Below are 14,719 nucleotides of genomic sequence, written 5' to 3'. Positions count from 1 at the left end.
ATTTTCCAAAATCCTATAAACATCCTAAAATCCAGGAAATGCCCTAAAATTCTGGAAATGTCCTAAAAAAAAAAAAGTCCCCAAAAATAAAATAAAAAAATTCTAGAAGAATCCTAAAATCCTAGAAACGTTCAAAAATCCTACAAATGTCCTAAAATCCTAGAAACATATATGAGGTTGCAAAAGTGCCCCCAAACAAAACAGGTTGAGTATCCCTGCTTTAGGTCATATAGATTCACTCTCTGCTCTCAGAGGAATGCAACCAAAAACGCACCGTGCAGCTATCTGCTCGCGTCTTTGAGACATTCTGTTGTCCCCGGTGTTGATAATGCGTATATCCATGTCTCCACAGTGCAAACAAACACTTCACAAGGAGCTGTGTCGTGTCAGTACGCTGATAGAAAGCAGGGGAGGGATCCTGCACATACTCTGCACACACTTCACCAGATAACACACACTCTGGCTTCTTATTAAGGTGCATTTCGACTGTACTGCGGGTCCTACTGACATGAAACATCGCACACACGATCACAAGGAATCCCTGCCACGGCAGATAGAATAGTAAATGTGAGCTGGAGTGATAGGAGGCAGAGCGGGAGAGAGGGCTGGTGTCAGACAGCGTTCATTCACACATGAAGAGAGAGAGGGGAGTCTTTCATCCTCGCTGCTGTGGCAGTCGCTGCAAGGCAAAGGCAGGTTCACGGGGTTCAAGAGTAATACAGAGAGAGGAGGAGGGAGGCTGGGCGGCTGGAGAGAGCCATCACACAGCAGCAGAGGAGGAGGACGCAGAGAGAGAGGGATGGAGGAGGTCTAAGGAAGAGAAGCTCTGAATATTATCTGCTCAGCTCAGCCTGACTGTCTTTTAAAAACTCATTCAGTCACTCTGCACCTCTTATGATACTTACCTCTCTGTCGCTCTTTAAGAGCTACTCTGACTGTCTAAAGTTGGGCCCAGAATTTAAATTTTGTTCCACTATTAGCTGTTGTATCACAATAGCTGCTGTTCTCAGTGTCCACATAATTTAACTCTTTGAAACCTGAGAAAATTAGTTTGATTTTTTTTCAAAACACAGGCAGAAGGCAACAAAATAAGGCCCAGAAATCTGCCAAAAAAAGGGTAAAAATGTTACATGAAAATTACCTCAAAATAAGCAAAAGAAAGAAAGAAAATGTCCTAAAATGTGCTGAAAATGTATTTATTTCATACATTTATTATATCATTTCTGTAACATGATTTTAAAAATTATCATAATTAAAAAAAATAGTAATTATATCATATCATATCACATCATAATTAAATAAATAGTTTCCTGGTCATTTCCCCATATATATATATATATATATATATATATATATATATATATATATATATATATATATATATATATATATATATATATATATATATATAATCGTCCTCTCTTTTTAAAACTAATGTGTAAGCATTTTTCAAAAGAAATCAACCCTATTTGCTCAGGTTTGAAAGGGTCACATAGCTTGTGAAATGCGCCTGAACGTAGCACAAGAAAAGTGATGTTGATCCAGGTTTCAAAGGGTTAAGGCACTCTGACAGTATATCAACACCGACTCTAAAAACTCACACTTATCATAATAATGAGAATGCGGCATCATTATTATCATTACCTTTGTTGTTGGATTAGTGTGATAATCATAATTCTAACAATCACTGTTTCTAAAATAATATCAACAATACATACAGTATCTTCTGACCTTTGCTTCCGTTATAATTTCAAATACTGACCTTTATGTTTGTCAGTAGATACCGTAGCTCTTTCAGGTGTGTGACCATCATCCAAAATGCTAATAGTTGACCTTTTTACCAAAACACAGCCAGTTTGCCAGAGGAAGAATTTCTGCCAAACACAGACATGTTACATTTGCACACCTCATATATATATATATATATATATATATATATATATATATATATATATATATATATATATATATATATATATATATATATATATGGATGGATATTTTAAGCTGAAACGTGGTTATTCAAACCCTAACTGAGTAGTTTTGTGCCTGAAGACCCTGACAAGCCAAGCGTGGGTTAATGTTGGGCCGTCTGTGAGTGTCCCTGGAGAGAGTTATCATGTTTAAGTAAGCTCAGAAAAGAAAATAAACAAAGGGTTAAAGTCAAGAGGGAGTCATATTGTAAATACCGCAATCCAATATTGTGCGATAATCTACTTTTTATTCTTAGTTATACTATGAAGATGAACGCTTTTATTTTGAAAAGGCAATTCCGATAGATGTGATTAAAAAACAGCTGCTTTTATCTTGAAATAATGTTTACCGGAAGTGGCAGACAGATGTTTGAATGAAATGTCGCGCGCAGCAAAACTTCCTCCTCAGGACGAAGGATGAAAGTTTGTCTGCACCTGGATGACAAGAGCACAAGGTCTGTCAGTGTTTTATTTCATGTTGTCTTCGTCACTGCGCCACATTTCAGAGGCTTTTTGGGGTTTTTTCTCGGTTCACGTGGGTAGTTGAATATAGCGTTAAGCTAGCTTAACGCTATATTTGCATTAACAATGCACCGAAATTCAGTCATGCTCAATAAATGCAGGTCGCATGCTGTGGTTAACTCATCGAAGCGCATTTTAGACGCTTTTAACTCTTTTTTTGCTTATTTTTCCTTGTTGAAAATTTTATTTGTGTGCATGCAAATGGCATACATTTAGGCAAGATTGAGTATTTTTGTTTTATCTTGGAATTCAGCTCCTACGATAAGTCTTTAAATACTGGACATAAACAAAATTGTAACATTCATATTGTTGCAAAAGTGCAAAAAAAAAAAAAAAAAAAAATTAAAAATTAAATTGAAACACCTTCAAACTGCAATTTTGGATCCCACTGCCATTGTGCATTGTATCATTTTGGGGTGTCATGATTTTGGGCTTTTTTCTTGGAATTGTAATTTTTATTATTTTCCCCTTGATTATGTAATTTTTTTAAATCATATTTGGCATATGGAGAAAATACATACTATTTCCACTTGATGAATTGTCACTATCAATGTGGCTGCAAATCATTGAAGTGTCCCAGGCTGTGATAATCAAAAGAGAAAAAAAATATCTGTGTGTGTGTAATCTAAAATCACAGCAGCATCATGACAAAAACCTGGCCTTTAAAGGGTTGCATTTCTGAAAATTAATAAGTATTTGATATTTATGATTAGAATTGATGTTTGTTAAAACATTTACTTAAAGAAAGTAGAAAATTGTATTTATGTATTAAATATAAAGCTTAAAAAGCGCATTTTGTGCACAGAGCAATACAAGTGTGTGTAATATTAAATTGGGCCCTGTGGGTTAAATTAAGTGCACCATGTAGAAGAAATGTTTGTTTTGCAGGATTTGCAATATATTAACATCCCGGGACAGGATTAAAGCTGTATTTCTTTTTTTTTTTTTGCCAAATAAATTTGCTTTATGCTGATTGTAGCTGGGTAGGTGGATTAGTATTTCAAGTTAAATATGCTTAAAATGTTAACCCTTTGATACCTGAGCAAACTGGCTTGATTTCATTCAAAGAGGGGGACAAGCAACTTAACAAGAAATGGCCTGAAAAAAGCAAGACATTGTTATAAAAAGTTAAGAGAAAATTACCTGAAATTAAGATAGAAAAAAAAACCCTAAAAATGAAAGAATTACCCTAAAAAGTGCCAAAATATTTATATACTATAACATAATTTTAGATATCAAATTAAAATGATTGTAAATCTAGTTCTAGACTTTTTTTAATCATTTTTTGATAATATCTTCTAATCCCCTCATTTTCGGATCATTACTCTGTCACCTTTTACTTATATGTTTCTGTTTGCGGGACATTTCTAGCCAAGTTGCTCAATATATAAAAGAAATCAAACCAAATTTCTCTGGTTTCAGAGGTTTACATGTTTGTGAATGGCGTCTGAATGTCGATCCAGGTGTAAAGGGTTAAAACACTCCATTTGAGGTTGTCAATAAGTTAAGCTAAATGGGTTTAAAGGTGTAATTTGATGCTTGTGTAAAGTGTGTGAATGGTAAGGTTAATTCATTTCCAATGTAAGTTATATCTCAGAAGATATTTTAGTTGTTTTTAATATTATTATAAGATTGTGAGGTTTCAGTGTTGTAATATTTTGTTTTTGTTTTTCATTCTTACCGGTGTGTTTTGGAGCCACAGTGTCGTGAAAAGAGTTTTTGTGAACCGTCAGTTTGAGAGCAGACCATCATTCAGCCGGAGATGCTACAGAGATGAAAAGTAGGTATATATATGTTACATAATTTAAAATTGTTAATCTGTTGAACTCTTGAGCAGAAACTTTTCCTGATGGTTTGTGTTGTTGTGCTTAACTGATGAACTTAGCGTCATTGCGGTCTTCTGGTTTCCAATTTTGGCTGACGTTTATAGACGTCTGCTGGCATGAAGAGTTATTTCCTCTCACGCAGGTGCAGATGTGTGTGCAGGTTGGCTTTGGGCTGTAGTCTGTGCGGTGTGTTCATGTGTAACTTTTTGGCTGAGACACAGGTGAGGTGAGGCGACACAGCAGGCGACCGCTGGATGGCGTCAGGTTGAAATGCTGCCAGTAACCACGTAATATAAGAAGTAAGAAGGTCCCCACAGGGCGGGCAGGAGGGCAGAAAGCATCAAACAAACCCCAGACTTTTAAAAATGTTTTTTAACATTATTTTATCTCATTTTCATACAAAATGTTACTCTGCATAAGTAATTCATCACAGCAAATCTCCTCTAAAGCTGACACAATGCTGCCTCATAGTATGACAGTTAGCTTTTTTCTTTGCTTTTTAGTGCAGAAAAGAAGCCGTATAGGTGGATGAACGTTCACAGGGATTTTGGAGGGAATGAAGAAGCAGAGAGGAAGACGGTGGGAGAGAGCAATAGAGACAGATGAGGACAGAGAGAGAGGGGGTGAAGCTTATCGCCTGTCAGAGCCTCGCTATAATTTTTAAGAGGCCTGCACTGAGATCAAGCAGAATTAGCAATCATCACTCACCTTGAGATGTTTAGCCAGGAGCCTGCCAATTTAATAACCTGGCCCGCTGCCAGTGTTAATCCACTAAAGCAGCCGCATTACGGTTCATCTTACAGGACTGACAACTTAGATTTGTTGTTTCACAAGCACATTTGCAGCTGCTTTACGCATTGATTTTATATCTGAGCCACCAGGTCAATTAATGTGTAGGTTATTGATTATAAAAAAACACATTTTCTTCCTTTTGTGTAGTTTTTTCTAACCGTAGATGTTTGATTTCTCCGAGTTTGAGATATTTGTCTGTCTTTCTTAACCCTTTAACAGTCACGTTAAGAAATGCCTTTGCAAAAAATTATACACCCTTATAGATCATAGAATAACTTAACAAAATGGATCAGTTTATAAAGAAAAAAATTTTTTCCCGGTATAATGCATTTTAAAATGTGCAGAAGTCAATGTTATATGACAGAAATCTGAAAATAAAAGCGACTTCATACAATAAACATATAAAGAGATACAAATAAAAATGAATCCAGAAAAAAATAAAATATCAATATAAAATATATGGTAAAAAAATGTTAATGTTATATAATAAAAAAAAATCTGTAAATTAAAGTAATTTCATGAAATAAACAAACCAAATAACAAAATAAATATAAAAAAATATACAAATAAAAATTAAAACAAAAAATATAAAAATTAGTTTTAAATGTATGGTAGAAAACAAAGTTAATTTAATACAATGAAAATAGAGTTTAACAGAATAACAGTATAATCAAAATACTAAAATGCATTGTATAGAAACATCTATATAAAATGAAATTGGGTTTTGCTTAATTTTTAGAAAAGCAAACTGATCACTAAAAAATGTCAACCACGCGGATAAAGTGCCTGCTAAAGGGTTAATGAGCCTTAAACATTAAATACAGCTGAGGCTGGTGGGGATGTCATTAGTCATTGGTCATAAAGGTATCAGGACAAATTTAAATTTTGAGCCGATAGTTGTGCCAGATTTTTATTGTGCTAGAGAAGTTATTACGATCCATCCTGCGTAAATGTTTGTGCTGAATTTCATGGCGAGCCATCTGTTTTTATTTTCCATGTTATTGTGTTTCACCTGCACTGTTGGTGTGATAAGATAACAAACAACATTGTGGTGATGAATAAGATGCAAAGATTCGCATGCAGCTTGTATGATGTCAGCAGCGCCACAATGAGTTTGAAAACAGGCGCGCCTGTCGTCCTCCTGCCATCATACTATGCAAATCTGAATGTGGAATTGATTTATTACAACACATCTGTGAACCTGAGTGTCACCAGCTTTCATCCACCATCTGGCTGCCTTCAGGTTAAACACACACACACACACACACACACACACACACACACACACACACACACACACACACACACACACACACACACACACACACACACACACCACCGGCACCATCTCCATCATCCTCCTCTTTCCTCTGTCTCTCTTTTACCTCTTTTCCACTAACCTGGAACCAGTTCTGCTCCGGTTTCCAGACCTAATTTGGTTCGTTCAAAGCAATATGACCCAAATACAAATTGGTTCGGAACCTGAGAAGTTTGTTCACAGCTGGAAAAAAAAATGCAGGTTTTCCTTGAACTAAAGTGCAAACTGTGACATAAGTGAGCGTGCCATATTCTGCAGGTTTTGCTCATAATAGTCATCTACATCTACTCATTGGTCCATGCATATTTTTTTTTTAAATTGATAAAAACAAATATTTGTAATTACAGAACAAAAGCTCACAAAAACAAAAAAACTAAAAATAAAACCAAAAATTATAGAAGCAACCAATGCAGTGACTAAATAGGTATAATTTTGTTAAAAAGGATTAAAAAAAAATTAACTACCAGGGGCTTGTCTGGGGAGGTCCCTACAGTTTTGTGGGCCACCCCCAATCTGCCCACTCAGTTTTAACTGTTTAAAGGAGTAAACTGAGTTTTCGTTTATAGGTGCAATGGAGAGGCAGTAATGTGCCAGAGTAGAGTCTAGCCTGACCAATTTTACAAAAAAATACACTGATACAACTGTTACAAGGTTTGTTCACACACAGTTACTTATTTTAATTTTTTTGTTTGGCATTTTACTCTTTGGAGGAATTATTTCTTCAGTAACATTCATGCCTCATCAGAAGTTTTTTTACTCTAGTTTCAGTTTGTTTCCACCTCCGATAAAAAGCAGCTGCTTCCAGAAACAGGGTTCTTCTGTGTCTGTCAGACAGTTTGAGTAATTAAGTCGTTTAATAATCAGACGTCTTTAAACAAGATAACTTTATTCTTGACTTTTCAGAGAATACAAATATTTGGGATATGTTTAGATTGTGCAGATTTTCAACATGAAATCTCACTAATACATAAAAAATGTTCAAGCACAAGGGTTTATGAATTAATTTAAAAAGTAGTTTATGTGATAAAGTGCCATGTGCACATTTAACACTTTGAAACCTGAGTAAATTGGTTTTATTTCTTTCTTGACGTGGGGAGAAGACCTTATTTTGGCACTGTTACTTCCGTTCCAGAGGTGAGACGACTCTTTGCCCCCTTTCTGTGATCGGACGTAATACAGAACGGCGAGACGGCATAACTGCGTGTTATTCCCGCAGCTTGTGAGTCAGATCCACCCCTCGCTTCTCCACAAATATGGTCACCACTGGCTTCAAAAAACAATATGGGTACAACCAATATTACAAATTCAAGGCTTGGTACACTTTAAAAATACCTATTATTGTGTTCATTTTAGGACCTTTTAATGAACTGAACTGCTAAACTGTTGAAATGCACGCACATGATGAAGACAGTGAGACTGTGATGTGGATGTTCTGGTCTCCCTCATTTACACACCCCCATCCCAAGAACATAAAAAGGACTGCCCCTGGCATTAAATCAAGCCAGCCTCTGCTCTCTGCTCCCTGACTGCCCCTCTTCTTCTCCTCTCTCTCTCCCTCGCTCCCTCTGTCCCTCTGGAGTGGAACAGGTGACCCACCTTGTGGTGAGAGCAGGGCGCTGCACCACCACGCCCAGTGATCACACTGCTGACTGCAGGAGAGGCAGCCAAATATCAGACTTCATGTGTAGATTAACAGCACAAACTGTGGCGTATTCACGTACTTTACTGCCGAGTGGCTCCTGATCTTATGCTGTTCCTCCATCCTCTCTCTCTCAGCCCATTTCTCTCTCATTTACTCTGTTTTTTAATGATCTTTCTTTCTTGTCCTACTGTTGATAGATAGATAGAGTCAAGGCTAACACACACACACACACACACACACACACACACACACACACACACACACACACACACACACACACACACACACACACACACACACCAAGAGGATATTTATAGTGCCCTCACACCAGTCTGTCTGTTGCTAGGATACCAGCCAGCTTTGAATTGTCAGACATGCAGTTTAGCTTTGTTTACAAAAATGAGCATGTTCAGTATGGTTTGTCTGAGTCACACACACACACACACACACACACACTCACACTCACACACACACACACACACACACTCACACACTTCAGTAAAATGTCTGGAGTCTGGAGTATCCCGCAGGATCATTTGGACCACTCACACTAAGCTGACAGTAAATTTAGTGAGAGAAAATGCTGACAGTAGTTTTTTTCAGGGTCTCTCACAGTCTCTGGTTGCCACGGCAACTGTACCTGCTTCTCAGCAGCATCCCCTCGGTAACAGAGGAAGGTGGCAGTGTGTAAACCACAGGCTCCTCAAGGAGACTAAAGCTGCGGTGCCGCCCTCTATTGGTCCAGACGGACGTCAGAGAGGACGGCTATAGGAAGGAAGGACCTTTGTTCTACATTACAAACCGCAAAAACAAAATAGAAAAACAACCCCCTTTTTTCAATTTGAATAAAAAAAGTTAATTTACAGACTTGTTTTGACCCTTTGAGGGAGCGCCACTCATTTCCTCCCCAGTCAAGTGAAGGTTCCTTTTTATTAGTTTAGCTGAATAGTTTGTTTTGGTTATGTAAGGTGTTTATCATCTACAGGCCTACAACTGTTTCATCTAGTGTGTTTTCCTTCCACTATTTGTTTTGCTGTTTCTTGTTTGCTGCGATTTCTTATCATTGTTTTCTTTGTTGAGGTCCAATTCCTGGTTGAGGATGGTACTCTGCTGAACGCGTGCGTGAATGCTGCTCGCTCCACCAGGGCTGCGTTCAGCCTCGGCAAAACATAGCAAAACGTTTACTAAAGCAGAAACGTTGGCGGGTCGAACCCCCTGTCGTGTTACACAGGCGCACTGGCTTTTTATATGGCGGGGTTTAATTATGTTCAGTTCAAATGTTTATTTGGGCATGAAAAAATAAAGTTTACATCACCAAAGCAAGAATTAAATGTAAACAAAACATGTAAATACAGTTAGTAAAGATCTAAGAGACATTTATTTTTATGCACGTGGGTGCTCACTGGGTACACCTCTGACACTCGTAACGTGTCTCAAAGCCCGTTGCACACTGTTTCAGATCGTTTCAAGGAAATGTAGTTCAGTCAGCTAACCGTCGCAAAACGGTGCAAAACATTGATTGATTGAACATGCCCCAGGATTTGGTTTTTGGACTGCACCAAGTGGGACCTTGTGGATGGGAGAGCTAGCAGTGGGATTTCCTTTTGAATTTCATTTCTTATCAGCCTCAGTAAAATTAACTCCAGCCTGAACTGAGAGTGTGGAGTTATCTTAAAGGCCACTCACAAAAAGACTGATGTAGGTGACACAGCTTAAATTGTTTGTGTAATTTTACCCAGGACTAGTGAATGGTCTGACCCCGGAGTATTTAAAGCGCTGGTTTAAATTGCCTGGCCTTTTGTCTGTGGGCTGGGGATCATGCCAGTGAGTTCTCTGTATGATGATGACTTGTGTTTGCTGTATATTTATGCTAAAAGCCAGCAAAACGTAGCTCTGAATCAAGTTCCTGGACTGTTTTGCTCATTTAGGTTCTCCAAATCTCCCCAGACTGCTGGTTCACATCCTGAATAACAAGATTTCACATTCACACCTTAACAAAGCCCTGAATCCCCTGAATACAACCACAAAGTTTTAGTGCCTAAACTAAACAAAACTTAAAGTGAGTTACGTTTTTCGAAGTAGTTTTGTTGTTTAAACTTACCTTTACAGCGTTGACTTTGTGTTACAATGTGTTTCAGCTGTGCTTTAAATCCAGCTGCTAAGTGATGCCCTGTGTGTCGCTATAAGATGTCGAGGGGCGTGACAGTTTTTCTGATGCCTATTTGACAACCTGGGATTGAGAAATGGTTGTTTGCACTTTGGCAAGGGCGGCCAAATATGTGCCAACTATTCATGGGTAAAATTGTGCAGATAACCAGTAGCAGTAAGAAAAATGATTTATTCAGACATATGTCAATCATGCCGCACCTGCAGCTGCCTCCAGCTCTCAGGAGCCAATGGCAGCCTGGCCAACTGACGCCAAGTTTGTCTTCAAACAAAAACAAACTCAAATATGTATGAATGCAGGGATAAGGAAGCAGGTAACATTACTGACCGAAAGTTTTCTGTGTGTCATTAGATGTTAACAAATGGAGTCTGAAAAGGCCCTGGATCGTTTATTCATCAACCAGTAATATTACTTTTGCCTCTTTTCTTTTTCTTTTTAGAAGTGAGAGAAATTAAGCTGCTCCAAGGGACGGTGTTGAAGACTGGAAGAAAATGTCAAGCATCCTCGGCACATCAAAAATCAGCTGAGCATGAATGTTTGCATGAATGGAAAGACTTGGGCATCAATTTGGCCTCACAAAACGCTGTGAACCTGAACCTCCCGAAAGGTAGGCTAAGCTTTATTTGTTCTCAAGATGTTAAGTTGCAGAAAATGTGTTTGATGCACATTTGCACATGATAAGTGATATATAGAGTGATTTGTTCTGGTATAATTTAGGTTGAACAGCTGAAATTGCATTATTTTGAAAAATATGTATGTGCTGTCATCACTCTGCTGAATAGATTTCTGAAACTGGGTTACTTAGGTTATAATGAAGAACTGTTTAGCGCATTATATGTTTGTGGGCTCCCAAAATGCCTGCAAAATGAGCCATGATGGCTTTGATATTATTGACACTTTAAGCACACTATCATTGCACTGACCTTTTGCGTTATGTGTAAGCCATATTGGCATTTGTTGTTACTGTTGTTTGCTTTATGTGTGTGTCACATTGGCCTTTGCGTGTTATTGCTGGTATTGTACATTGCAAATGATTGCTTTTTTTGCCTCAAGCAAAAGTGCATGTACAGGCCCTGCCAGAATCTAAGCTGATAACCACTGATAATGCCCATTCAACAGTGTGATAACATTTGAGAGTGGGGCTCCGTCAGCAACGCTTATACATATTTCATTTTACCCTCGCTTTACCATTATAGTGTATTATTTTACTGTTACTATAGCATCTTCCAAATATTATTATAAAAAAAAAAACATTGACAATCCCTGTGGAAATTAGTGCAGTCTGTGTGTTGCTTTGAGCCCTTTCACTCATGGGGGATATAATGGCACGCAGTGCTGTATGCCACAGTGTGATTTCCGATACTTCCACTGGGGGGCAACAAAGTCAGAAACTTAAAAGATCTCCACATAGTGGCTGGAAGTTACAACATGTGGTTGAGTGTATCATCAAGAGGCATATTTGCAATACTAAGTTTGTTAATCATCTCAAAATGCAAATGCCAAATACAACAGATCATGCCTCTGTGAGGCCAGACAGATAACCCTTGACTAAAAGACGTTACAATGGACCATATTTTAAAATAGCGCTGATTTGCTGTCATTTTAAACATCAAAGCTACTTGTGGCTCCATATTTGTGTGCTGTGTGTTTATTTTTTACATGAGGAGTGGGAGACCCCCCACACACTCCGCCCCTTCGTCTCTTCAGTGGGCAGACAGTCAGACAGACAAACAGACAGGCAGACAGACAGACTGGCGGACCGTAACACTGTAACCGATATACTAAAATACTGGACCATGTGCCATTCCAAATCGGTCTTTCAGCCACGGGATCCCACCGTCTGACCAAGAATAAACACACACATCCCGGCGTCTCCCCTGTGCTATACTGTACTCCTGTGTGTGTGTGTGTGTGTGTGTGTGTGTGTGTGTGTGTGTGTGTTGGGTATCACAGTTAGAGATGCAGGGATGTCTGGGTGAGGAAAGGGGCTGATTCTCAGTCGCTGATGTAACCAGACTGGCAGAGTTGGGTCACAATGAGTCCACGTGCAGCTCTCTTTATGGAGCCGCCCGGTAATCCAGTCTGGTGCTAATGGTCATTTAATCCAAAGCAGAGTTATTCACTCCTTGTAGCTGCTGTCTGTGTGTCGACTGAGCGCCACAGACCCTGCTGAACTTTCACTGACCCTCAACAAGCCTCATAACAGACGGTTGAACCCTTTAAAACCTGGTCCGACATCACTTTTCTTGTGCTGCGTTCAGACGCCTTTCAGAAGCTATTTAACCCTTTGAAACCTGGGCTAACTGGTTTGACAACAACAACAACAACAACAACAATAATGATAATGATGATAATGATGATGATAATGATGATAATGATGATAATGATGATAATGATAATAATAATAATAATAATAATAATAATAATAATAATAATAATAATAATAATAATAATAATAATAATAACATTAATTATAATAATTAAAATAATTCTGTTCATTAAGCACTTTTCTTAGGAAGGTTACAAAATGCTTTTCAGAAATGCATCAAATAAAAACAAGTGACAATAAAGTAAAATGCAAACAACACAGTAATCATAAATTAATTAATTTAAAAAAGTATAAAAAGTGTCTTACAGTGGCCACAGAGATATGATAAAACCTAGCAACAATGACCAACTTGGCAAGAAATATCCCACAAATTGCAAGAAACGAGTGAAATGATGAAGAAAATGAACTAAAATTTTGTTACAGAAAAAAAGTATCCATATATTTTTTTTGTTATTTTCAGGTAATTTGCTCAGGTTTCAAAGTGTTAAATGTGCATGAGGCATCCAGTCACATAAAATGCTAATATTTTTAATTAATTCATAAAACTCTGGACTCTAACAGCTTGTATTTGTTTTAGTGAGATTTCACGTTTTTGCACATTTAAAACATATTCCAAATAACTATTCTCTGTAAGGTCGAGAATAAAGTAAAATATTTTGTTTTAAAAAGAAATCAAACCAACTTGCTTAGGTTTCAAAGGGTTAATTTCTCTGTTTGCTGCTGCATCAACAGCACAGCGTATCACAAATTTTACCTTCCAAAAGGAGAAATAAAAATTCTTTGTGTGGAGAAAGAGGTTGAGAAAACAGATTGTTTGACAGTGAGAGTGAGACATAGTTGAGATGTTAAATTGATTATAAAAAACCCTCATGCATGATGTATTTGCTCCGCTTTAGTTTTGCAGAAATTGTTGTGTAGACAAGTCAGACGGCAGTTACAGACAGTCGAGAAACTTGCAAACATCTAATTTCTGCGCTACAGTGTGATTGAACATTATTGAAGAGGAGGAGATGACAGCCAGGTAGCCGCACGCAGAAAGAGCGACACATGAGAAGTGTTCACAGTCTTACTCTATCTCCTTTTTTGCACACACATCAAGGAGTGAAGAACGGCGTCTTCATCCTCCTCCTCTGCACGCGCGCGCACACACACACTGATTGTCTCGAGTCAGCTGTGTGTCACTGTAGCATCATTAGCTTTTGTGTGTTCCTGTGTTATTGATGCATTTTAAATATTTATTAGGCCATTTCCGCAGCAGCAGCATCATCTTCTAAACCAGCAAACAAAGCCAAGTTATTTCTGAATGCGTCCTTGAATAACAACGAGGAGGAACAACAGGGACAAATCTGTGTGATGAATGTGATATAGGACAGAATTTTCTCCTTCTTTTCAGTCTGGCAAAGGTTTGGCTTCATGTCTCGGGGAACTTTTAGGAAAAAAAAGAGCGAAAATTGAGTAAAATACAGGGTTGTTTCTTTGGTTTGTCGTCGAACTCCTTTTTTAAAACAAATTCCATGATCTGTATTCGTCATGTGAATTAAGTTTGGGTGTATTTCAGTTTGGTACAAATTTGGTTTTAATTTAAACAACATAAATTAAGGCAGCTGTTAACCATTAACGCTTTGAAACACAGATCAACATAAATTTTCTTGTGCTGGTTCAAGATTTAAGATTTTTTTTAATAAAATAAAATAATAATAATGTCTAAGGAAGACAGAAAAAGCAAGGGAAAAATATCTAATTATATTTAAATTGATGTTAAAGGATTATTATCATTTTAAAGCACTTTTTCCAGGTCATTTACTCTTTTTTTAACTTTTCTTTTTTTTTTTTGCAAATTTTCTGGTAATTTTCATGTACTTTTTACTATTTTCTTGCTAATTTTTTTAAAAAAATTATTTTCTCCTTAAGTCACTCATTGTCTTCCTCACGTGTTTTTGAAAGAAATTAAGCCAAACTGCTCAGGTTTCAAAGGGCTGATTACTGCTTTTCTCAGTGGAGTATGGCTTTTAGGAGAACAACATGATGGCTTCAGTTTCCCATCAGAAATCGCTGTCTTACAGTAAGGTACATTGGTGAAATTAAAAATTATATATATATATATATACATTTTTTTGTTGCTGCCCCCTCCACAATAATACATCGTAGCC

At 37.5% G+C, this 14,719-nt stretch overlaps 1 long non-coding RNA gene across 1 annotated transcript; it reads left to right on the top strand.

The window, feature by feature from the left end:
* Positions 1 to 2,041: 2,041 nt before the first annotated feature.
* LOC148189123 (uncharacterized) lies at positions 2,042 to 11,343 on the top strand. The gene is made up of 3 exons (XR_015776875.1): positions 2,042 to 2,428; positions 4,198 to 4,275; positions 10,680 to 11,343. It is a non-coding gene; the product is annotated as an uncharacterized LOC148189123 (long non-coding RNA).
* Positions 11,344 to 14,719: the final 3,376 nt, after the last annotated feature.

Source organism: Plectropomus leopardus, chromosome 7, assembly GCF_026936395.1.
Source record: "Plectropomus leopardus strain MGB_pleo_1.0 chromosome 7, ASM2693639v1, whole genome shotgun sequence".
Taxonomy (NCBI): domain Eukaryota; kingdom Metazoa; phylum Chordata; class Actinopteri; order Perciformes; family Serranidae; genus Plectropomus; species Plectropomus leopardus.
This window is presented reverse-complemented; position numbering and strand designations above follow the sequence as displayed.